At 50.0% G+C, this 22625-nt stretch overlaps 1 long non-coding RNA gene across 1 annotated transcript; it reads right to left on the bottom strand.

Annotated features, from left to right (window-relative positions):
- Positions 1-19250: 19250 nt before the first annotated feature.
- LOC126947457 (uncharacterized) lies at positions 19251-21121 on the bottom strand. Its single transcript, XR_007723087.1, has 2 exons — positions 20436-21121; positions 19251-19970 (listed from the first exon to the last, which is right to left on the bottom strand). It is a non-coding gene; the product is annotated as an uncharacterized LOC126947457 (long non-coding RNA).
- Positions 21122-22625: the final 1504 nt, after the last annotated feature.

Genomic DNA, 22625 nt, shown 5'->3' with positions numbered 1-22625 from the left:
CTGCCACGCTCATCTGTGATGTGGTGGTGTCCATGGTATCACTTTTACAGAACTTTAAGAATGCTGCTTCTGTGAATAAAATACATTTATTCTTAGAATTTCAGTTTTGAGTTTTGAGAAGTGTAAAAAGTGTTAATGGTTTCTTTCCCTTACAGAATTTGCTTGTTCTTTTTTTTTTTTTTTTTTTTTTTAAATGCCTACAAGACTGTGAAGCACATTAGTCACTTAAAAAGAAAAGAAAAAAAAAAAAAGGGCCGGGCGTGATGGCTCACGTCTGTAATCCCAGCCCTTTGGGAGGCCGAGGCGGGTGGATTGCTTGAGCCTGGGAGCTTGAGACCCAGGGAACCGGCCTGGGCAACCTGGTGAAATCCCGTGTCTACTGAAAACACACAAATTAGTTGGGCGTGATGACTGCACACCTGTAATCCTGGCTACTCCAGAGGCTGAAGAGAGTCGCTTGAGCCTGGGAGGTGGACCTTGCAGTGAGTGGAGATCACGCCCTTACTGTCAAGCCTTGTTGACAGAGTTTGGACCCTGGCTGATAAACAGCAACGTTCATAACGTATGGGTGAACTGCCCGGCTGCTCTGTCTAGAGTAGAATAAATCCAATTACGTTTTTGTCTTTTATTAGCATTGAAATTTTCTTAATCATCCCTCTGTTTTCATTACATTGTAGCAATATATTGCTGCTTAGAGTCTGGAACAATATATTGCTGCTTAGAGTCTGGAACAAGTAGGCTTCTCTGGATCAGGTTCTTACTGGATTGCTAAAACTTAGAATGATTTTTCCCCTCTTTGGATGTGACTTATAGAACTTTGCCTTTTTTGTGTGATGTGTTGCATTTGATAGCGGACACAGGAACGCCCAAAGAATTCACTTACGGGGCTAAAATGTACGTACTTTGTAGTGTTTCCCTCCTAGAATGAAAACGGTACCTCTCATTTGTGGGTCGATGATGCTATTTGCTGAAAACATTTTAAATTTTTTATTTATTTTAATTTTTTGAGACAGAGTCTTGCTCTGTCGCCCAGGCTGGAGTGCAGTGGCACGATCTCGGCTCACTGCAAACTCCACCTCCCAGCTTCACGCCATCCTGCCTCCTGCCTCAGCCTCCCGAGTACGTGGGACTACAGGTGCCCGCTACCATGCCTGGCTAATTTTTTTATTTTTGGTAGAGAAGGGGGTTTCACCACCGTGTTAGCCAGAATGGTCTCGATCTCCTGACCTTGTGATCCACCTGCCTCGTCCTCCCAAAGTGCTGGGATTGCAAGCGTGAGCCGCCGCACCCGGCCGAAAACATGTTTCTTTACTGCCTCAGTCCTCAGTTGGGTAGTCTGTTCTTTGTAAGACATTCAGGGAGCGGGGACATCTTGAGTCTTGAAAGGCGCTCTCTGTGAGATGGGAATCTTCCGGCTGCTTATTTAGGGAATCCTGCCGGCTGTCATTTATTGTAGAGCGCAGTTTCCTGGCTGCCCTGGTCTTTGAGGGGAGGGAGACTGAGAGGTCATTTTCCCACCTGGACCAATGTGTTTATTAAACCTGGCTTGTGTATCATTTGGATCTTTTTATGAAGGAAAAGCCACATCTGTGACTTTCAGATGAGTGGAAGTCATGTTAAAAAATATATATATATATATTTATATATGAAATATATATTCTGGCTACTATGGAGAAGTTTTGTCCTTGTTTTGTCCTTGGACCTGTGTCACAGGAGAGCAGTCACAGGAGAGCAGAATGTTCACGGTGTGGGTGCTTACAGTGTACATGCAGAGTCACATTCTTCACTAGTATTACGTTAAAAAGTGACAAATAAGAGAAAAATATTTTGCTCATTACAACGTCGGTAAGAAGCTGGCAGCACTCTTGTTTTTGGAGGGGTGTGAAGGGAATATTGAGAAAGTGTCATCAACATTAGACTCGCCCACTCTGCAAATCCTGTGCCAGCTGGAGTGAGGACCCCGTGATGGAAAGATGCACCCCTCTTCCCGGAAGGAGTTGAATCTTTGTAGCGCTCAGGACGCATGGTTCATCTCTATATAAAGGCAGAGTGTGAAACGCCGTGGAGGCTGAGAGAAGCGATGTACAGGTTAGCAAGTATGAGTGAGACGTTTGGGGCTTGTTAGCACCTGGCGTGTGTGCAGCAAGCTTTGCTATCTGCACATGTGTGATTCTTAGAACACTGGCGTCTGGAACCGTGGGGGCTGTCGAGAGGGCTCCCGGCGGGCTGAGGAGTTCCCTCCCGGCGGGCTGAGGAGTTCCCTGTTACCACCAGGATAACCGTGATTTTGAAGGCTGTCACTCAATCCCAAGTCCTGGAAGGGGCTCCTTTCAGAGAGGAAAACACCCCTAGAGCCTCGGGTGATTTTTCAGTGATTTTTTTTCTTAATGTTGCTTAGATTTCGCAAACATGAAAGATTTCGCAGAAACATGAAACCAAGAACATATTTCAGAATGCTTATGGTTCTTCTGTAACCATGGAAACAAAGTTAAGTTGCAGTCGATGGACAGTTTTGCTGAAGCTGAACTGCCTACGTCGTGAGCACGGCGCTCTCCCTACCGCCCTGGGCCTTGCTCCGGTTTGCCGGGGAGGCTTTGCAGGGCCTCTTGGCTGGGATACCTCTCTCATGTCCCATGTTGCTACCCCTGGTCACAGCCATACTGCTGGGCACCTGCGCCGTGAGGTCACTGAGTGGACACGGAGCCGCGGGGCAGCAGTTGGTCAGGAGGTGGCATCCACATGGTCCGAAACAGGTTTCTGTTCATTTCTGTTCATAAAAAGAATGATCATTGCAATAAAAACAGAGTGAAAGAAAACTCTACTGACCTGAGAATGCGTCCTGAGCTGAGTTGCATAGGGAAGTGCAGTGAGGAAGGTGAGGGCTGAAAGGAAATGAGGGAGGGAGAGGAAAGGGAGGGGAGGGAGAGGGGGGGGAGGATGGGGAGGGGAGGGAGATGGGAGGGGGAGAGGGAGGAGAGGAGAGAGGAGAGGGAGATGGGAGGAGGAAGAAGAGAGAGGGCATGTGGGCAGGAGCCTGGGAAATGTGTCCCAGAGCCGGTCCTGACCGGGTGGGTGAGTCAGAGCTGATCTTCCAGGAGTGGGTGGCCTGGGAGGGTTGACCCTTAGGAAGTGAGGGCCAGGGGGAGCTGTTTTTTTGGCCCTCAGCGGGGCTGTTGTTGACCTGAGATACAGTCGATAGTTTTCCTGAAGAGATCGTCTGCACAGCCACCGTTTGCTGCCAGGTTGGAGACAGAAGTGCTCCTCCCCATGGATTCTTTCTAGTTTGTGGATTTTTTTTACCTGCAGCAGCCTGTCAGTGGAAATGTCGGGGGACTAACTAACATGTCTCCTCCATCCTACAGAGCAGTCGACCAGCTTCCGATCCTGTAGTTGTTGGGGGCACCATTCCGGTCCGGCCCAGCAGGAAGCCCGGCCCAGCGTGGGAAACCCGCAGCCCGAAAGGCGCTGGGAAACCTGCGGGGGGGCTCTCAGCTGCAGGGGCGGGGCTCTCACTGCCAGGAAAGATGTCCTTAGGGCAGAGCCTGGCGAGGAGGGGGTGCTGCTGTTGCAGCAGTACATGGAATTTCAAATGACAAATGAAACAAGCTTTTAATTATGACCAGAGCCCTATGCTCTGCGTTTCTTCAAATGGAAATGTTGTGCTGAAATGAAATTGCTGTTAATCGGTTGCCTCATCCAAGACGCAAGACGGAGGGCTGGGAGCAAAGTAGAACGTGGATTTATCTACAAAGCTTCCTCCTCTCAGACTATCATCAGTTGGATGGTGCTACACAGGAATATGTGAGAGAATTCGTGTGAGAAAGGTGATGGGTGATGGGTGTGACCTGGGTGCAGGTGTGTGTGTGACCTGAAGTGTGGCAGGTGTGGGGGGAGGTTTTGAGAGATGCTTGCTGAAGTGATGTGATGTCAGATGCAGGTGCTGAAGTGTGATGTCTGTCTGGATGGAAAAGAGCACAGGCCTCTGGGCTGCGGGAAACAGATAGAGGAGGAGGTGGCAGACAGACGTGAGTCGTGTCTTAGGAATGGTAGATTCAGGGCAGACCCAGGATCGGGCTCCCAGGGGGGAGGGGAGTGGATATCAGGGACCCAGGGAGCGTGGGACGGGGGTCATGCCCAGGCCTCTGCGGGTCTTGCTCTTGTGTCAGCAGGGCCCTGTGCTTGCCCTCCTTAAAACTTTCCTGATCCATAAAACGGGCACGACAAAATCCACCTTGTGACACTGAAGCTTAAATGAGATGATGTACATGGTGTCTTCCTTCCCTTCCTGACACATCCTAGACTCACAGCTATGGTAGCAGCGACAGACTGGATGGAATGCTGGAGCCGCTTTGCGCCTGGTGAAGCCACATGGATTTGTGCAGTGCTGGCGACTGTCTCTGAAAGCCTTTGGTCATGGCAGTGGCAGCCTGGAGTGGCTCTTGGCATACTTGAGTCTGTGGAGTGCAAGGTTGACTGGAGCTCCGAGGCCATTGATACTATCCAGGGGTGAGCTGATGAGGCCCTAAAACATGGGGGGAAGGCCGAGAGGACTTGGCTGCCAGAAGCATTGTAGATTTCTGGCTTCGAGAACTGGCTGACTTATGGACATAGGAAGGTAAACCCAGATGGCTCCAAAATTGTAAGTCCAGAAGAAAGGTGGGAGGGTACAATTGCTGACTAGGTCATGGTTGCCCTGTCCCTTTGTTTCTGGCCATCGTTTCTCCTCCCTCCCCCTGCCTTTGTGGGCTGGAGGGCCTGAGCCTGCACAGCGGTCTATTTCATGATGACAATGGCCGATTATTACCCTGCAGTAAGAAGTCTCTCCATTTTATTTGGCAGCAGTAGTTAAATAAAAAGGAGGAGTGATGGTGTAGTAGTATTTTTTTTTTTTTTTTTTTTTTTTTTTTTTTTTTTTTTTTTTTTTTTTAAGTGTCATTTAACTGAATGTTATTTCCAATTTCACTGATCACTTTGAGAGGCCAAAACATGCTTTGATTTGTTATTTTGTGTTTTTGAGCTAGTTTATTGCCTCACAGGAATGCCAAGTATTCTGTTGTCACACATCATTAAGTATCTCAAATTGTGTTACTATAATACTTAGCTGAATTACCTCCCTTATTTTGGCTTTTAAAAAAATCTAAAATCTGTGTGAAAACACAGGATGGTGCATCTCCATTGAGGGTTGTTGAGAAGTGTGACTTTTGCTGGCATGCTTGAGAATCAGTGACATTATTTTATAGAAACACTTTGTAACTGACAGCAAAGCTAGAAGCTCCTGTAAAGGGCAGAGTAGGCAACGTGTTATGCTTTGAGGGCCACAGAAGTCTCTGCATATATTTCTTTTGTGAAAACTTCAACGTGTAAAAATCCTGGCTCAAGGCTCAAGGCTCGGTCGGGGATCATGGTTTGCAGACCCTTAACAGCAGCTTAGCTGCTGAAAGCTGGTCTCCCATGCGGTGAGCAGGAGCCTACCTCATTGCTTCAGCCAGGAAGATGCTGCCCTGATGCTGGAATTTACTTCAAACAAACTTGAAAGCTCTGGCACCGCTGCTCATTTCCATACTGTTGCAGGCTATCTAAAATACGGAGGATGCCGTGGTTTTGATTTTGACTTTTGTTACTCCTCTTGAACGGCTCTCTGAGATGGCTCATCGCGAGTTAGACATTTGCAGAAATGATCAAGCAGAGCTGCAGTCATCTTGCAGATAAAGTGAAGTTTTTTCTGAAAACTCGTTACAGGCTTAAATTTCTGATCCCATTCCATCCACTGATCTTGTATGATTGGTTTCTTTTTGTACCCATTTGGGTCTATGAAGCGTCTCCCCACCGTGGTAGAAATTTAGCTCTGATTTTGTGCATGAGTCGGTATCCTCACTCCTCATCTGCGAGGAGAGGAGAAAGTGCTGCAGGTCCTGTGTGGTTTCCATCCCCCCTCCCTGCGGACGCGGATTGGGGAGGTATTTGTGTGTGTGTGTGTGTGAACTTGCTACCCCCCCAGAGCCTCCTTTCTCCCCTGAACTTCCTCCCTCCCCCAGAGCCTCCCCTGCTTCATTCCCTGGACCCTTCCTCCCTCCTCCTCCTCCTCCCTCCTCCTCACTCCCCTCCCACCCTTCTCCCTCCTGGTTCACTCCTTGGGCCGAACTCCCCCTCCTCCCTCCTGGTTCACTGCCCTGGGCCCCCACGCCTCCCTCCTTGTTCACTCCCCTGAGCCCCCACGCCTCCCTCATAGTTCACTCCCCAGGGCCCCCACTCCTCCCTACTCTCCTGGGCCACACTCCTCCCTCCTGGTTCACTCCCCTGGGTCCCCAATCCTCCTCCCTCCTCTCTGGGGGCTTGGTTGGTAGTTTCTGCTGTGCTGCATGTGCAGCACGATAAGGCTGACGACAGCTGCAGTGGCCAGGGCTGCGGGCTGCTGCAGCTGCAGCTGTAGCATGCTGCTGCGGGGCTGCTGCAGCTGCTGCTGTGCTTGTGCACAGTGGCTGTGTGCAGAGAACTGCGGGGATGCAGCTGCCCTTGCTGTGATGCTTCGAGTGTCATAGTCGATATGGGAAACTGGGTGGGATGTGGATGTCCCAGGAAGGGACAGGAGCCTCCCCTCAGCCTCTGTCAAACAGTTCTCAGCCAGGCGTGGTGGCTCACGCCTGTAATCCCAGCACTTTGGGAGGCCGGGGCGGGCAGATCCCCTGAGGTCAGGAGTTGGAGACCAGCTTGGCCAATGTGGTAATTTTTGACGCATTAAGTATTAAGGAAAATGACTCACACTAGTTTGCCTTGCTTTTTAATTGATAATTGGTGTAGCCCAGTAGTCTGAACTTGTGAAGCAACCATTCTTACCGAAAGGCTAATCTTTAAAAGTCTCTTCCTCTTGACACGTCTTTGGCTGCTGTAATCAAATGCAATGTAATCAGCACTGGTTAATGGCTTTCCTTGCTTGGCTAACAATTGCTCCTCAAAAACTTTGATTTCTTGTTATTTTCATTTATAATTATGTTTTAAGCCTTCTAAATTTTCTAGCTTTCCTGCGAGTTGGGAATAACTGTGATGGGTGCTTAGTTTGGGATGTTGACGTACACTCTATGCCCAGCTACTATGCCATTGTGTGAACACTGATTTCTCACTTTCTCATGAACACTGATTTCACCTAGTTTGGTAAATTCTATTAATTTTAAGGAAGGGGGTGGAATGCAACTGCTGTTAGGAGGCTTTTCTAAGGATCGAGGAAATGTTGCCATGATTATTACCATTACAGAAGGAACATAAAAATGCGTGCTGCCTTCAGTCATGATGAATATGTAAGTCCGCATCTCTGTGACTGCAGAAAACGGCAGCCTAAAAAATCTAAAATAAAATGTGTGGATGCACCAAGCCCATCTGCAGGGCACTGTGGAGCAGCCTGCATTAGCCGAAGTTAGCCCACAAGCCCTGAGGGATGGTGTCTGAGTTATGATAAGGCTCTGACTTGGGATTAAACAGGCCTCCAAATAGTGTGACATTCTAAACAAAAACATGATACTGCCCAGGGAGCCCAGTGGGCACCTGTAGGCAGTGTAGGTGAGAAAAGGTTCCAAAGAAGATTCCTGCAGCTCAGCTAGGAGGATTCTGTAAGGCAGTAGACACATCAATGTTCACATAGGAGTGTTGAGCTATATTCATTCCTTTTAAGCAGCCAGGCTTGTGTGTGTTTTTAGGGGCACTCACATGGCGCCCTTTCCACCCTCACTGCTGGTTGTGCCTGTTTGATGTTGCGGACTTCTGTGTTAAGTGTGTCCACTCTCCAAATGTATCTCTGTCTCTAGAATATTTTAGAGTAAACCACCATTTATTGTTTTATTTTTAAACGCTTGTTTTTAAAAAATGGGAGGAAGAAATCTTTAAAACGGGCCATACAGACCCTGCTATAAATGTTGAACAATGGAATGTGTAATGTTTAACACGTAGTGTTTAAAGTAGAAGACAGTTTAATTTAGAAATCCTGTTGGAATGCCAACTTAAATTACCACCATCCGTATGCATATGGAAAAGAATGAGAGTGAATGTACAGAATTGGAATTTTGTCTATTTTGTAGAGATTCTGTAATGTATCAGGTACAAGCCTCACTTCATGATTTAAATGCATGAAGCTGAAATTAGAAAACTTGACAAAAACATGCCTTTGAATAGTGAGCCTTTATCCTCCTTGAAATAGTGATTCATTCACTAAAACGTCCACCTGCAACTTTGTCAAATACATTTGTTGCATTAGTCCTCAAGTGAGCTCAGTTTTCCAGACAGGCAGATTATTACTGTTTAAAGTTTGTCCTGATGATGTTGGTGAACAGGGAAAAAAATGACTTGTGGATCCTCTCCTGTGTGTGTACACACACATCAGCCGCGGCCTGCCCAACCCTCTGCCTGTAACTGGGAACCTTGACTGTCAGGATCATTGTAGAGAACCTTGAGGAAAGCAAAACAAGCCTCTGGAGTAGCAAAAGATGTAGCTGATTTCATGCAATAAAACTTACACATTTTTCTTTAAAATGCTTCCTTCGGAACGTCAGCTTGCTGACTATCTTAGAATCGCTGTAGTCCGCTGACAGCAGTCGTGGGAACAGGTGCATGGCCTGGCTGATGCAGGAGGGTCTCAGAGTGGAGCCACACTCCTGACACTGAAGGAGGGGCTGGAGCCATCACGCTCGTGACTCGTGCAGATGGCCTTGGCTGACCTCCAGAAGAGAAAACGTCAGTATCCAAGGAGGAAAAAGTCTATTAATTTCATGAGTGTTTGCCTTCGCAATGGCTAATACCCTGAGTTTGTGGCACCTGCTGTCTCTGGAATGAGGAGTCTTCCCTTCCTGGCAGACAAGCTCTAGATGGGAACAGGAGCTGTGATTGCTGGATTGAAGAGATTTCCTTCTTGGGGAGGTGGCCTTCGAGCCTGACATGAAGGAAGCTGTGACTGGCGGGAAAGGGCCTTGGAGACAGTGTATTTACCAGGAGGGTCGGTGACTGAGAACCATCCTGTTCCGAGTGTTGCCATTCTGGTTCTAGAGTAAACTTGGGGAGAAACAACAGCCAAAAGCCCCGAGGAATATTCTGTGATGTTGATCACGTTTGGTAGATTTGTTGCTGAGACTCTGAAATGAGAAGCCCGGGAGGTGCAGGTCTATCAGGCCGTGGGACGTGAGACAGCTGCTGCTTCAGGGGTTGGAGTCCCCGTGCCAGAGGCTCAGTCCTGCAGAGACTTCTGCACAGTGGGCAACTGATGCCTCCGGTTGATTGTGAGTCCCCCAGATGAATACCCATGAAAGGTACCGTGTCAGCAAAGAGTCAAACTCTGTGAAGCATTTGGAGATTTATTCTGAGCCAAATGAGTTACCATGGCCCTTGATACTGCCCTCAGGAGATCCTAAGAACGTATTCCCGAGGTGGTCAGAGCCCAGCCTGTTTTATTTTTTAGCTTTTAGGGAGGCAATCAGACAATCAATAAAATAAATGTTTGGATGGTACATGGGTTTGGTCTGGAAAGGTGGGACAACTGGAAGCAGGGGTGTCCAGGTCATAGGTAGATTCGAAAATTTCCTGATTGACAGTTGGTTAAGAGAGTTGTCAGATAAGGGGTTGTGGAGACCAAGGCTTTGTCATGTGGAGGAAATCCTCCAGGTAGCTTCGGAGAGAATAGATTGTAAATGTTTCCCATCAGACTAAGCGTCTAAGTTCTGTCTAATTCCAGAAGGGAGGTGGGGTGATGAGGCAAGTCCGACCCCCCAGCGATCATGGCCTGGACTAGTTTTTCAGATTAGCTTTGGAATGCCCTTGTCAAAAGCAGGGGCTGTTCAGATGGGCAAAGGGGCTTCGAATTCTAATGTTTTTACAACCAGAAGGTGATTGTGTTTTTTTCTGTGGATGACAGCCAGTGTGGTAATTAATATTTTGTTAGCAGATTAAGTTGGAAGTCAATGTGTTTTCATGTATGCTAATTATTAAATCATCAACAAACAGAGAAGGGCTTACTTTGAAACCAGCCTGAGACTCAAGAGGCTCATCAAAGAAAACGATGGACTTGGGAGAACTGATTCACGTGTTTACTGTGCCAAGTTTCAGGCATTATGAGAAGTCTGTGCTGATACATTGTGACTTGAGAACTTAAATCTTGATGGACTCTTTAAGAGTTTTTTTTTTTTTTTTTTTTTCTTTTTTTTTAAACGGTCAGTGTTTCTGTCTCCTGTGTTTTGTCTTCCAGCTGCTGAGCACTTTAGTTTGTGTTCACGTGGCCTTGTTCTCCCGAACCACCTGCTTTGTGGCTCCTCTGTCCTGCCCGCCTTGATCGCGTCTTCCCCCCCCCCGTGGGTTTTATCCCTGAGGAGGACGGTTCTCCGCTGTGGGGAGTGGAGGATCAGTGGACACTGGCTTTACCGACTCATTTTCTGTGTAGCTCCCAGTTTCTCAAAATTAATTGTCTTGGATTCCCTGTGAAACTGGGGAGGTCAGGCCTTGGGGCAGTGCTGGGTGGCCTTGGGGGCAGTACTGGGGAGGAGGGGAGAGGAACAGGAAGGATGGGTTTGTCAGGGGAAGGAACCCTTGCCAAATTCCTGTGTCTGTTTTAGGTTAAAGATGAATGGGTGGTGGTGGATGTCTCCCTGCTGTGGCTGGACCCGCTGTGCTGAACCCTGAGCAGGGGCCCCAGCAGCTGCCTCCTGCCAGGCCGGGGCCACAGGACTGGGCTTCTGCCTCTGGGAGGGCTCGTTCCAAGGTGCAAGGGTCTACACCACTGCTGTGTGACCTAAGGGGCATGGGGGAAGCTGGTCTGTGCTCCTTACCTGGGAGAAGCTGAGCTCACCTGGGCCAGAGCCTCTGGGGAGGTAGGAAGGCAGAGGCCTGGAATTCCTGCTTTCCCCAGACAGCAAGAAAGCTCAGTGTTGCACCTGCTCTGAGATGCCCTCAGCAGCCATATATAGTTGACTTGAACATGAGGGAAGGTGCCAATTAACCCGGCTCTGTGGAGAGCTTTGAGGAGTCCAGGCCCTGGGCCCCGGGCTTTTTAATATGTTCCTTCCTGAACAAAAAACAACAAAAGATCCCTGTGGCTGATGCCGACTGCATGGGGTAGGACATGCCGAGCTTGCGTGGGGCTTGCCCCTGAGTTTTCCTGGTGCTCCTCCCAGCCCCCACGGACACCAGCCTTTCCAGGCCGAGGCTTGTCCTGTTTAGACCCTTGTTGGTGGGGTCTGTGGTCCTGGATCGAGGGCCCAAGCACTTCTTTCATGATGATAAATGATTCACCAGAGACGCACGGCTGTGCCCAAACAAACATCTCGAGATGAGAGCCAGTGTCGCCGCCAGTGTCGCCGCCGCAAGCTCATAATTCTAGTGGAAAGAGGAAATTTTACTTTTAATGTGCTCGTGTGACTCAGATGCAAATATTCAATTCCCGTTAAACTTTCAAGACCTTGAGATCCTCTGAGATTCCTTGGAAAGCCGTTCCTTTGCCCCACGACTAACTCTCCTGTGGAAGGAGGCTGGGGTGGTCCGCGGGGTCTGGGGTCCTGCTGCGTTCTCCAGGATTCCTTAGGTTTCATCATTAGTCCCAGCTCTTCAGCAGGTGGAGCTGATTGACTCTGACATTTCCATTATATTGTTCTTGTGTTGCCTCAGTTAACTTAGAATAATCAGTATTTACCAGAAATAATTGATGGCGAGATGGGAATTATTGGTGATTCCCTGACATAGGCAGCCTGTATAGATAAGCGTGTTACACGGTGTCTGATTTCTGAGATGTTGGTCCAAACCTTCTCAGCAACACACTTTCAGGGGTAGATTCCTGTGCAGGAGAAGCTGCTTTTCCCCGAGGCGGGGTGGCTGGCTGGCCTGGCACTGGCATGGCAGGGCAGGGCTGGTGCAGGGCTGGGCTGCTCCTGGACCTGCGCCCCTGCCCGCTCCCCCTGTGTGGCGCCGCCGTACCTCCGCACCACATGTGTGTCGAGGGTGCCTGCCTTTGTTCCCCCAGCTCGAACTCATAGAATTGTATACCTTCCTGACACATTCCTGCATAGAGATGATTAGATCTGGGGGCTGAATCTCAATCTGACATGCATGTAGGTAAATTATTCACGTAAATGACTTGGGTCCTCCACGTTCAGGGTCAGGAGGCGCGGGGTGGGTTTGGAGACAGCTGCCTGGCCTCAGGAAGTTTCTCTCAGAGCCTGTTTCTTTCTCTAGCAAAGTAAATGATGCCTTCCTCACGGGGCTTGACACACGCTCAGTACTCAGATGCTGTCTGGTCTTTGTCTTTATTATAGTTAGTATTTGGGGAACAGCGTGGCTGGTAAGAAATGCGTTACAATTTTACAATTTATAGAATGTCACAACAAGGCAAGCGTGAAACCGGGACTCTACCCTAATCTGAAGGTGCTGGTGCTTAGTCTTCTGAAGCATTTTGTTGTAATTCTGGCGTGTGTCAGCCAAGTCATATGATGGCACCGCATGCGTGATGCCAGCTCACCTTTACCTTGGGGGGGAGCCTGAGGCTGCCCTCCCTCCCTCCTCCTCCTCTCTCTCTCTCTCTCTCTCTCTCCTCCCCTCTGTCCCTCCCTATCCCCCACTCCTCCTCCACTCCTGCTCCCCTCCCTACCCCCCTCACTTACTCTACAACAGAGGTCCAGACTTTGACAAATCCCAGCTGGGCCTATTTATCACTGGGCTGGGAAAGCAGAGGGAAAGGGGCCCAGTTACTACAAAAATAGAGAATTGAAATAGAATGTGAACTACTTTTGCGTATTTTTAATTTTAATCTGAATATGAAAGGCAAGTATCAGCATAAAAAGGGTGCTAACTGCGCCACACAGCTCCAAGTCTGCCTTGTCGGGGCTCCGTGGGTTCCCACGCCCTGGCCTTCTCTATGAGTGTCTGGACACGCCGTGGCTGCGAAAGGAGCATTCAGTTATGGTCCTTTGAATGTTGCAGAGTCATGTTTAATAAAAATCTTCACGTTTACCCACAGCCAAGTCTTGATTTAATAACAGGTACTGCAGGTCTCTGGGTGGGCCTGAGCCTCTGTTTTAGAAGCAGCCGCACCATCCGAGGGGCAGGTCCGTGTGGGCTGGCAGGCGGCCTGGTCCTTGGAGCACAGGGTGGACCTGACCCAGTCCTGGCAGTGGGGGGCCTTGCAGTTCTAGAATGTAGTGATGCAACCTGTGGCATAAATAAAAAGCCTCATGTGCCCCCATGAGAAGCTGGGGCCCCCCTCAGTGTGTGTGTGTGTGGTGTGCTGTGTTTGTGATCGTGCAGATGTAAAAGGGTGAGGGAGGGAGATGTCTAAAAACCAGGCTCCCCAAAGAAAGCCCTTCATGTCTGGTGCTTTCATGTATGGGTGCACACGCGTGTTTCACGTGTGTGTCATGCACACCTGTTTGTACACTGTCACACCTTCACGCTGTTTCACCTGTTTCATGCATGTACACCTGTGTGCATGTGTGCACTGTGTGCCTGTTTGTGTGCTGTGTGCCTGTTTTCGCGTGTGTGTGTGCCTTTCCCCTTGTATTGCGTCATACGTTGTATTTTACAGATTTTTTTTTTCAGTTTGTATCGTGAGCTTGTAACGACGTCGTGAAGAAAAGAGGGGATCCTGGCAGCCTTTGGCTCTGAGAAACGTGATGTCACGGGAACAGATGAGACAGCCCGGGTGAGGCCAGCAGAGGCCATCGTGGCCTGGGAGTCCGTGCACATCCACTGTCTGTCGCTGTGTGACAAGTGACCACAAAACTAGGGGCTTAAGGCAAAGTACACGTACGACTGTACAGCTTCTTCAGGTTGCAAATTCAAGCCTTGCTGAGCCCTGCTGAGTCCCCCGGCTCTGGCCCAGTCCCCCGGGTCACTGTGAAGATGCTGTCCAGGGCTGCAGCCATCTGTAGGCTCAGCTGGGCTGGAAGTTCTGCTCCAGGATGCCGTGCTGACGTGTCTGCGGGCAGAGGCCTGGTCGTCCACACCTGGCCACTCCCCGGGGCTGCCAAGTGCATTCCTGCCCAGGGCCGCTCCTTTCCCCAGAGACGTAGCAGTGCTGGTCTTATGCCCAGCGTCAAGGTGGCCGGGTCAGGAGCAAAGACTTGTTTCCCCTACTCGGCGGCTACTCCTGCAGGGCTGGGCGACAGTGGAGGTCGCGCAGGAAGGTGTTCGCTGAAGACCGTGCTCTGTGACTTGACGGGTGTTCCTCCCAGGAGGGTGAAATGGAGACTGGACGCTGGGAGCGGCATCCTGCGTGACCCCATGTGTAGTGGGGTCACAGCAGAGCTAAGTCCTTCCTTTACAGATACTTTTCAGAGTCTACCCGCCTTTATTCTCTGATTAACATGTCTGAGGAGGGTCCCAGGAGTCTGCCACCTGCCAGGCCAAGGAGGTTCCCTACATGTAGCTGGTACCCTGACACCCTGAGAAACGTGACTCGAGAGGATCACCTGAGTTTCCTAAATGAGTCACCTGCTTTCTCTTCCCTTTGCTTTCATGCCCCCCCAGGGTGGGTCAGTCCTGTCCGCCGCAGCGATACCTGCATGCTGGGGTTCCAAGGAGATTGGGGGTGTGTCGGGTCCCCCAGGGAGATTCGGTGACTGAGGATGCTGTCATAGCAGCCAACATGTCCTTATTGTTTTCACTTTTAATGAAGTTCAGTTACTAGGTTTTCTGAGGCACAATGATGTCCTTGTGAAAAATTGGTGATCAGGGAAGCAAGCAAGTGTGGGAAAATGATCCTGCCCTTAAAAAAAAAAAAAAGATGAAACAGCAAAGAGCCCTGAAGAGCCCATGAACCTCCTCATGGGGCAGTGAGGAGACACTTAAAAAAAAGTAAGTAATGGCTTAAAAAAAAAAAAATGAGATAATAAAAAGAAAAGGTAAACTAAATTTTGGGTCTCCTATGGGTAAAGAGATTGTGGTTTACATTTTGGATGTATGCGTTTATATATTTATTTATTTTTCTTTGTTGGATTTAGAATTAGTTGAAATAATTGTGTTTTTTTAAATTTAAAAAAATTGGGGTATACGAAGTCTAATCCCTTTGTGATATTTCTGTACTGTGAGACTCCACATACAAAAGTGAAGCCCAGACTGTCTGTCTCTAATGAACCAGAGAGAGGTGGTCATCTCCTGCAGGCCGGTCTGGTCTCCAGGCATCTGGCCATCCTCCCAGTCTTGGGCACACCTGCATCACTGGTGCTTCCTGCCAGACTGTGACTCTGCCCAGGTTTCAGGAGCACCCGGAACTGTTTTCCTAGGGGCTCCTGCTTTGTCCTGGCTCCTGGAAGCACAGGCTTTTGACGAAGGACTCTCTCCCCACTGCAGGTAAAGGTAAATTGGTGATTGCCCCTCTGTCTTGTGTTTTGCAGTCTGGGGCATGGGGCGCAGAGAGTCTGGGCGTGCCTGCCCTGGCCCTGGAGCCAGCTCTAGGCCTGCCCGGCGGCCTTGCCTCCCCCCTCATCTGGGAACAGGGAGGGTGGGGAGGAGAAGGGAAGCAGGGTCTTGACCCTTCTGCGTCTCGAGAACACGGGAACACATCGTCTCATTGCCCCACACCATTCACAGCCCAAGCTTGTGTGAAGTATTATTTTATAACCTCCCCTGACAATGATGTATTTTATATAAGCAGCACATAAAGTGGTAATTTAATACCCTATCGAGAGGATTAAACAATAAGGAGCAGATATCACTGTAGAAAAGTTACTTTATCCGGGAAACATTTATCTACTGCAGGTGGATGTGAATCATGGCTTCCTCCTCGGTGGCTCCTGATGAGCCTGTGAAATTCTGTCCTGTTCGCCACTGTTAGTTATAAGCTACACCTTTCCTTCTATGATGTTAGTTTAGCTCTACCTTTTCTATATGTTAGTTACAAGCTCTACCTTTTTCCTTCTATAAGCTCTACCTTTCCTTCTATGATGTTTATTTCTTGCCTGTTCACCACTGTTACAGTTATAAGCTATACTTTTCCTTCTGCGATGTGTGTTTCTTGCCTATTCACCACTGGTAGTTACAAGCTATACCTTTTCTTCTGTGCTGTATATTTCTTGAAGGCATGGACTAAATCCTAATTCCACAGTATTTGATGAACACGCTCAAGAGATACTTGTTTGAATGAATGGATTAATAGAAAATAGAAGTGGTGACTTCACTTTTAATTCATTATGTCAAACTTTGTTTACATGGAAAATTTTATGGTCCTTTGGAAAAACAGGGCCTCTGTGCAGGGTTGTTAGAGATTGTGAGAATGCCGCAAATGGCTCTGTGGCTCTAGGCTCACAAAGGGCTTGAGGGACTTGGTGGCGCACCTGTGTTGAAAACTGAGTTCTGCAAATCCATTCGAGTGACCTGCCAGCACACACAATCCTACTTCCCAGTTGATTTCTGCACAGAGGCTTCTCCTGAATGCCCCAGGTGAACGTGGGTTTAGCCAGCACTGCTGGGCTTCCACAGCAAGCCAGGGTGCTGCAGGGATGAGAGAGAAGAGGGGCAGGACCAGGATCTTCCTGGGCCCCAGTCCCCGTGTGGGGACGCTGCCTGGCCTGGCTCTTCTGGGGGAGGTCAGGGAAATGATGGCATGGAGGGACTGTTGGCATGAGCTGCTTGCTCAAACATAGATCCCAGGTCTGTGTGGGAGGCAAAATAGAAATTTATGTGGATATCATCAGTAACATAGCAAATATGGGCTTCTTCCCTAGGGTGGCTGACCCTCTTGCTCATCTGCTGAGCAAAGGCCAGGCCCGGCCTTCTGGGCCTCCACAGTGAGCTTTTCCCAAGCTCTGTCCACTCCGTGGAGATGGCCGCAGCCAGCCATGGGGGCAGCCAGGGCAGACAATGGGGTGTTTTTTTTGTTTTCTTTTTCGAGACGGAGTCTTGCTCTGTTGCCCAGGCTGGAGTACAGTGGTGTGATCTCGGCTCAGTGCAAGCTCCGCCTCCCAGGTCACGCCATTCTCCTGCCTCACCCTCTCGAGTAGCTGGGACCACAGGTGTCTGCCACCACACCAGGCTAGGTTTTTGCGTTTTTAGTAGAGACAGGGCTTCACCGTTTTAGCCAGGATGGTCTCAATCTCCTGACCTCGTGATCCACCAGCCTCGGCCTCCCAAAGTGCTGGGATTACAGGCGTGAGCCACTGCACCCGGCCAGGTATTTGTCAGTTTTTGAAAGCTACATTTAAAGAATGAAATAGACCGAACAGAATTACTTCCTTTTGAATATTTAATACTCAGTCTACCAGAACACTTAAATATAGTTAATGTATTCAAATAATAAGAAAGAACTTTCCCTCTGTTCCAAAGAAAAAATAAATAAACTTTTACTTTTACTTGTCAGGGATTTCACTATGTTTCTAAAAAGCCAGCAAGCACTTTTCCTGAAATAGACCCATCTCTTCCTCTGCATAGACCCTATGAACATTTTAGCTACATTTCTGCTGTATCTTGATGTGTGATAGATTATAGAAAATTCCTTGCTACTGGAACTTCACGATGCTTTCCTTTTAAACATCAAATAGAAAGTATGGATAGTAAATCTCAGATTAGTTGCCATTCTTGGTCTTGGTAGAGCTGCCACCAAAAGCCTCTGTCAATTACAACAGAGTGTGTCTCCCTAGCAACTAGGTTTAGATTGCAGACCAAGCCACGATCACCCAGGATTCAGTGCAACGTCTTCCAAAGCTGTAGCCACTGCTCCTGGAAAAGATTTGAGAAGCCCTCCCTTTGATGCCTGTGCATGGCTGTTCTCAGATCACAGCAGCTGCAGCTGCAGCTGCAGCAGCAGGAGGATGCGGGGTGGGTGTCCTGGGTACTGACTCCACGGCAGGGGCCTGCAGTATCTGAATGAAATGGTCGTGACACTGTGCACCCTAGAGGAGTCCACAGCCACGTTTCAAAGGTGCAGTGGCCCGAGGTGAACCCCAGAGCACTGAGGAGCCTGGAGTTGACCTGTCACGACTCCATTGAGAGAACTGACTGAATTCCGTACCTGTGCGGGCAAAAGATGGCTGTTTGCGCTTGGCCCCTTCCCAGTCCAGGGCTAGGGAGGTTGTCTGCACAGCTAGTGGGAGCTTAACTTTGTGCACACTCGGGGCTGAGTCCCTACTCCTTTCTGTGAGCCCAGGGAAGATAGACATGCCTAGCTTTCATGGAAGAGAGCCCTGATGAGTCGAAGCTGAGCTTCAAGATGGTTGGTGTTGTAGTGTGCCTGGCGGGTTCCGAGTCGGTGTGTGCTGTGTGGGGACCCGGCTGCTGCTGTCGCTATTGGGCTCAGCAGACGCTGCGGGGGACGTGGCTCCTGTGGTACTTGGTGGTTTTTCTCCTCACAGTGGTGGGTTTCCCTGCGGTGAAGGTGTCGGGTGCTGTGACAGGCAGCCTGGCAGGAGGAAGGTGCTCGTGGGGTTGTGCCCCGAGGCCCCCTTCCTCTTGAGGAGCAGGAAGGGGGTTTGGGACCCTGCTTCCCGCTGCGCTCCCTTGCTAGGTTCTTGGCCTCGGGGGCCAGGAGAAGCTGAGTACAGGCCTGAAACCTGGACCCCTTCCACAGCCTCCGCGGCACTTGTGGTGGTGATGCGGGACGATGGCCCTTGGAACTCCAAGCCCTACCCTGGCATGCCCGCCGTTGGGGCGTCTCGGGCACCTGCTGTGTGCTAGGCTCCGTGGTGGGGTGGGCGGTAGCAAGGGCTGTGGGGTAGAGGGGACACGGTACGCAGATGATGATGAGAAGCATCAGGGAGGCAGTCAAAGCACAGCTGAGACTTGCAAGGAGGGGACTGGCTGTGGGTGTTGGGGGCTGTGTGTGTTGGGGCTCAGGGAGCTGCCTCTACCCAGAGCCACAGTGGCCAGGGAGTGAGGGCAGAGCCCAGGGGACCGAGGCCCAGGGGAAGTGTGTGTGTGTATGGTTCGCATCAGGGCCTGTGTGGGCTCTGCCGGGCTGTGCGGCCCTTCTCAGTCCGGGCTGGGCCTGGGGTCCCAGAGGGAACGGAGGGTCTTCGCATCTCCCTCCTCTTGCTTCCCTGCTGCTTCCTGGTCAAGGGATGCTTTTTTATTGCAACTCTGGCAGTTATTCTGCATATTAAGAGGAGTTTCACAAAATCATAGGGGGGGAGGCGGACTAGGGATTCATTTTTTTTTCTCCCCCTGATTTTATACGGAGCCTTCTACTACCCCTTAGTGTGGAGGCAGAGTGCAGATGCTCTACAGTTATCTATCCAGGAAGAGAAGAGCTGATGGGAAGTCACAGATCTGATCATTGCAATAGCACACATTTTTTTGGGAGAAAGTGGGAGAATGCTGATGTCTATAATAATCAGAGTAAAACTTCAGTAGCTTCAACATAAAGATTCAGAGATGATCTTAGAGCCATTTCGTCCCTAGATCCTTCTGCAGTGTGGAGTGTGACATCTCTACCAGCCTCTGGTCAGTGGCCGCCTGTGGGTAACTGAATGCTTGAAGTGTAAATGAGAACTTCTAATTTTATTTAATTTTAGTCAAATTTAAATAGCTATATGGGCCGGGCACCGTGGCTCATGCGTGTGTTCCCAGCAGTTTGGGAGGTCGAGGCGGGTGGATCATGTGAAGTCAGGTGTTCAAGACCAGCCTGACCAACAAGGTGAAATCCCATCTGTACTTAAATATATAAAAAATTAGTTGGGCGTGGTGACAGGCGCCTGTAATCCCAGCTACTCGGGAGGCCGAGGCAGAAGAATCACTTGAACTCGAGAGGCAGAGGTTGCAGCAAGCCGAGATCGAGCCACTGCACTCCAGCCTGGGTGACAGAGGGAGACTCTGTCTTAAAAAAAAAAAAAGATTTAAAAAAACCCTACATGCCCCTAGTTGCTTCTGTAGGAGACGGCATGGTTCCAGAAGGTAGACTTTGTGTTGAGGACTCTGCAGCGTCAGGCTGGAGACAGTCTCCCTTCCTAGCAGCGTGGGCCGCTGGGCTGTTCTTCTACCAGAAGGGATGGTGGCGTCTCTGGGAGGTATCTGTGGACTCAGATCTGTGTGGATTAGTGACTTGTGTTACTCACAGATACTTAATTTTATGGGTAAATGAATACCTGGACTGGCTGCAACTTCAGGGCGAGATTCGGGAGTAGGGAGTGAAAAGTGACGACGGAACCCTGGGCTTGTCCTGCCATGCCCCCAGGACCCGGTCGGGGCGCCTTCTCGTCTGAAGTCCCAGCACGTGGTCAGGGTACCCCTCCCCTCTGAACCCCCCCGGAAGTGATCGGGGCAGAAGTGATCGGGGCAGCCCCTCCCCTCTGAACCCCCCCAGCACCTGGTCGGGGCCCCCCCCACCCCTCCCTTCTGGCCCCCCCAGCACCTGGTCGGGGCGCCCCTCCCCCTTCTAGCCCCCCCCCTCCTACCTGGTCGGGGCGCCCCTCCCTTCCTGCCCCCAGGCCCTCCTGGCCTGCGGTGCTGCTTCTCCAAATGCTGCCCTTGGCTGTTTTCCAGTCTGTCACCTGTACCCGAACAGGCTGCGTGTGTCACTTCTTGTCGGATCTGGGGTGACGGTGAAGCTCATTTATCTTGTCTTCCTCCTCACGTGCCGTATCTCACCTGTTGTCTGTCTGAGTGTGAGTGCGTGTTGTGCGTTCTCAGGCTGTGCTTGGTGCTTAGGTGACAAGAACGTCTTAGAGCAAGGGACTGCCTGCTCCAAAGGACGCTGTGAATGAATCGAGACACGGTTTACTTGTGGGGTTTAAATTTCCTGGGTGTTGGAGGCAATTAGGGGGAAACAAGGTCTAAAAAAGCCCCTGGGGATGAGGAAGGCAATAATGAAAAAAATTACTCTATACACACTTAGCAGTTGGTTTAATTTGTAGGTGAATTTTGCATTTTGGGAACTACTAAAGCTATTTTTTGTAGGGATTCCTTGATGAGCTTCTTGTTTTCTGTCCAGTAGAAAGTAAAGTGGATCGGTTTTGCCTTTAATTCTGACTGACTAGAATCTACTTCCTTTTCCCCCCATTCACGTTAGGGTGGGGATTGGACTGGAAGAGCTGTAGGATCTCTTTATTTCTGATCTTAAATGAATTTTTTCTTCAATGCCCTGTTCTTTGGTTTGGGAAATGTGCTCAATTTGTACCGTGCTTTAAATGTACACAATGGTTCGAAATTGCTACTTTTCTTTAAAGTTAGATATAACATCTTATAAAATGTAAAATGTCATCATCATACAATTGAGGCACAGTCTGACCCCTCTTGTCACCCCCCTTGTCCTTCCTTCCAGCCTCCTGCCCCTGGCCACATTGCCCCTGGCCCTCCCCCCCACCACCCCCCCCCCCGTGTCTCCCTCCCCCTCACCCTCACCCGTGTCCCCCCCCCACCACCTCACTCTCTGGCCCACTCCCTCCCTCCCGGCCACATCACCTGTGGCCTCACTGCCTGCCTCCCTCTTTCCTGGTGGCCTCCGTGGCTCCCACTGTCTGCCCTCCCGAGGGTCTGTTCAAGGCTCCTTCCCCGTTTTCCACTCCTGAGTGGGTCTCGGGGCCTAGATGTTTCACAGGATGCAAGTTTCTTCCCTTCCAGCCGTGGGTCTCTGAGCGACAACTCCAGAGAGGGCACTAAGCTCTCCTTACCTACCTGGGGGGCCTTGAGCCCTGACCACCGACCACCAGGGCTTTTCTGCAGTGTGTGGGGCAGACTCATGCATGAATTGGACTAAAAAGATGCTTCCAGGAATCCTTATTTTAAGTGCACTGGAGCAGAGAGGGGGAGAGGGGACCACCGGGTTTGCTCAGAATTTGGTCCTGATCACAGCCAATGAGGCAACATAAGCACCTCCTAAATGAAGCTTTCCACACACTGATTTTACACATGACGGTTGTGATGGCTGGAAAAGGCTTCACACAATGAGTGAGTTTGAGCTGCATTTGAAGGAAGAACAGGTCCCTGTAGGTGGAAATGAAAGGTAAGCGTGACCCAAGCCATCAGCAGCAGCGGGGGTGGGGTGGTGCAGACTCCCCATGGATGGTGGGCATGGCTGAAATGCAGGAGAGGGCAGGGGTGCGAAGGAACAGCAGGGCGGCAGTAAAATTCCCCTGCAGAGAGGGGACGTGACTGAGATATTATCACATGTATACAACTGAGAGATGATTTGAGGATGATTTCTGGGAGCCTGTGGGAAGAGCACGTGGTCATCATCAGTTCTCGGGATCTCTTTTTATGAAGTGGGATCTCTTTTTATGAAGTGAAAATAGTCTTGCCTCTGCCTATCTTGTGAGCTGTTGTGACGATCAAATCAGATAATCTTCAGCGAGCCTTGTAAATGCTAAAGCTTATGACAGACTGTTCCAGGCCTCTTGTCTCCACCCTCCTTTCCTATTCGGTAATGTGAATCCTGCGGGGTACCTCACTATCTGCCTGGTTTCCTCCTCCATAACGTGAGCCTTGAGTACTTGCTGGGTACCTCGCTGTGCGCCTTCCTTAGTAACGTGAGCCCTGAGTATTTGCTGGGTACCTCGCTACCTGCCGTACAGCTGGCTGTAGAATTGTCAAACGCACTTGGCTGGCACATAAGCAGAAGTGCTCGCTGGGCCTTGGGAGGGCTTTGTGACATGTGGGTGCCTTCTGTTCCCTGTTAGGCTGGAGCTGCAGGAGCCCCCCTAGACCAGACAGAGGACCAAGGCTGTGGCCTCGGGGTGGGGGCT

The sequence above is a fragment of the Macaca thibetana genome, unplaced genomic scaffold, assembly GCF_024542745.1.
Source record: "Macaca thibetana thibetana isolate TM-01 unplaced genomic scaffold, ASM2454274v1 unplaced_scaffolds599, whole genome shotgun sequence".
Lineage (NCBI taxonomy): Eukaryota > Metazoa > Chordata > Mammalia > Primates > Cercopithecidae > Macaca > Macaca thibetana.
The sequence above is the reverse complement of the archived record's forward strand: the minus strand, read 5'-3'. Positions and strand labels throughout refer to the sequence as shown.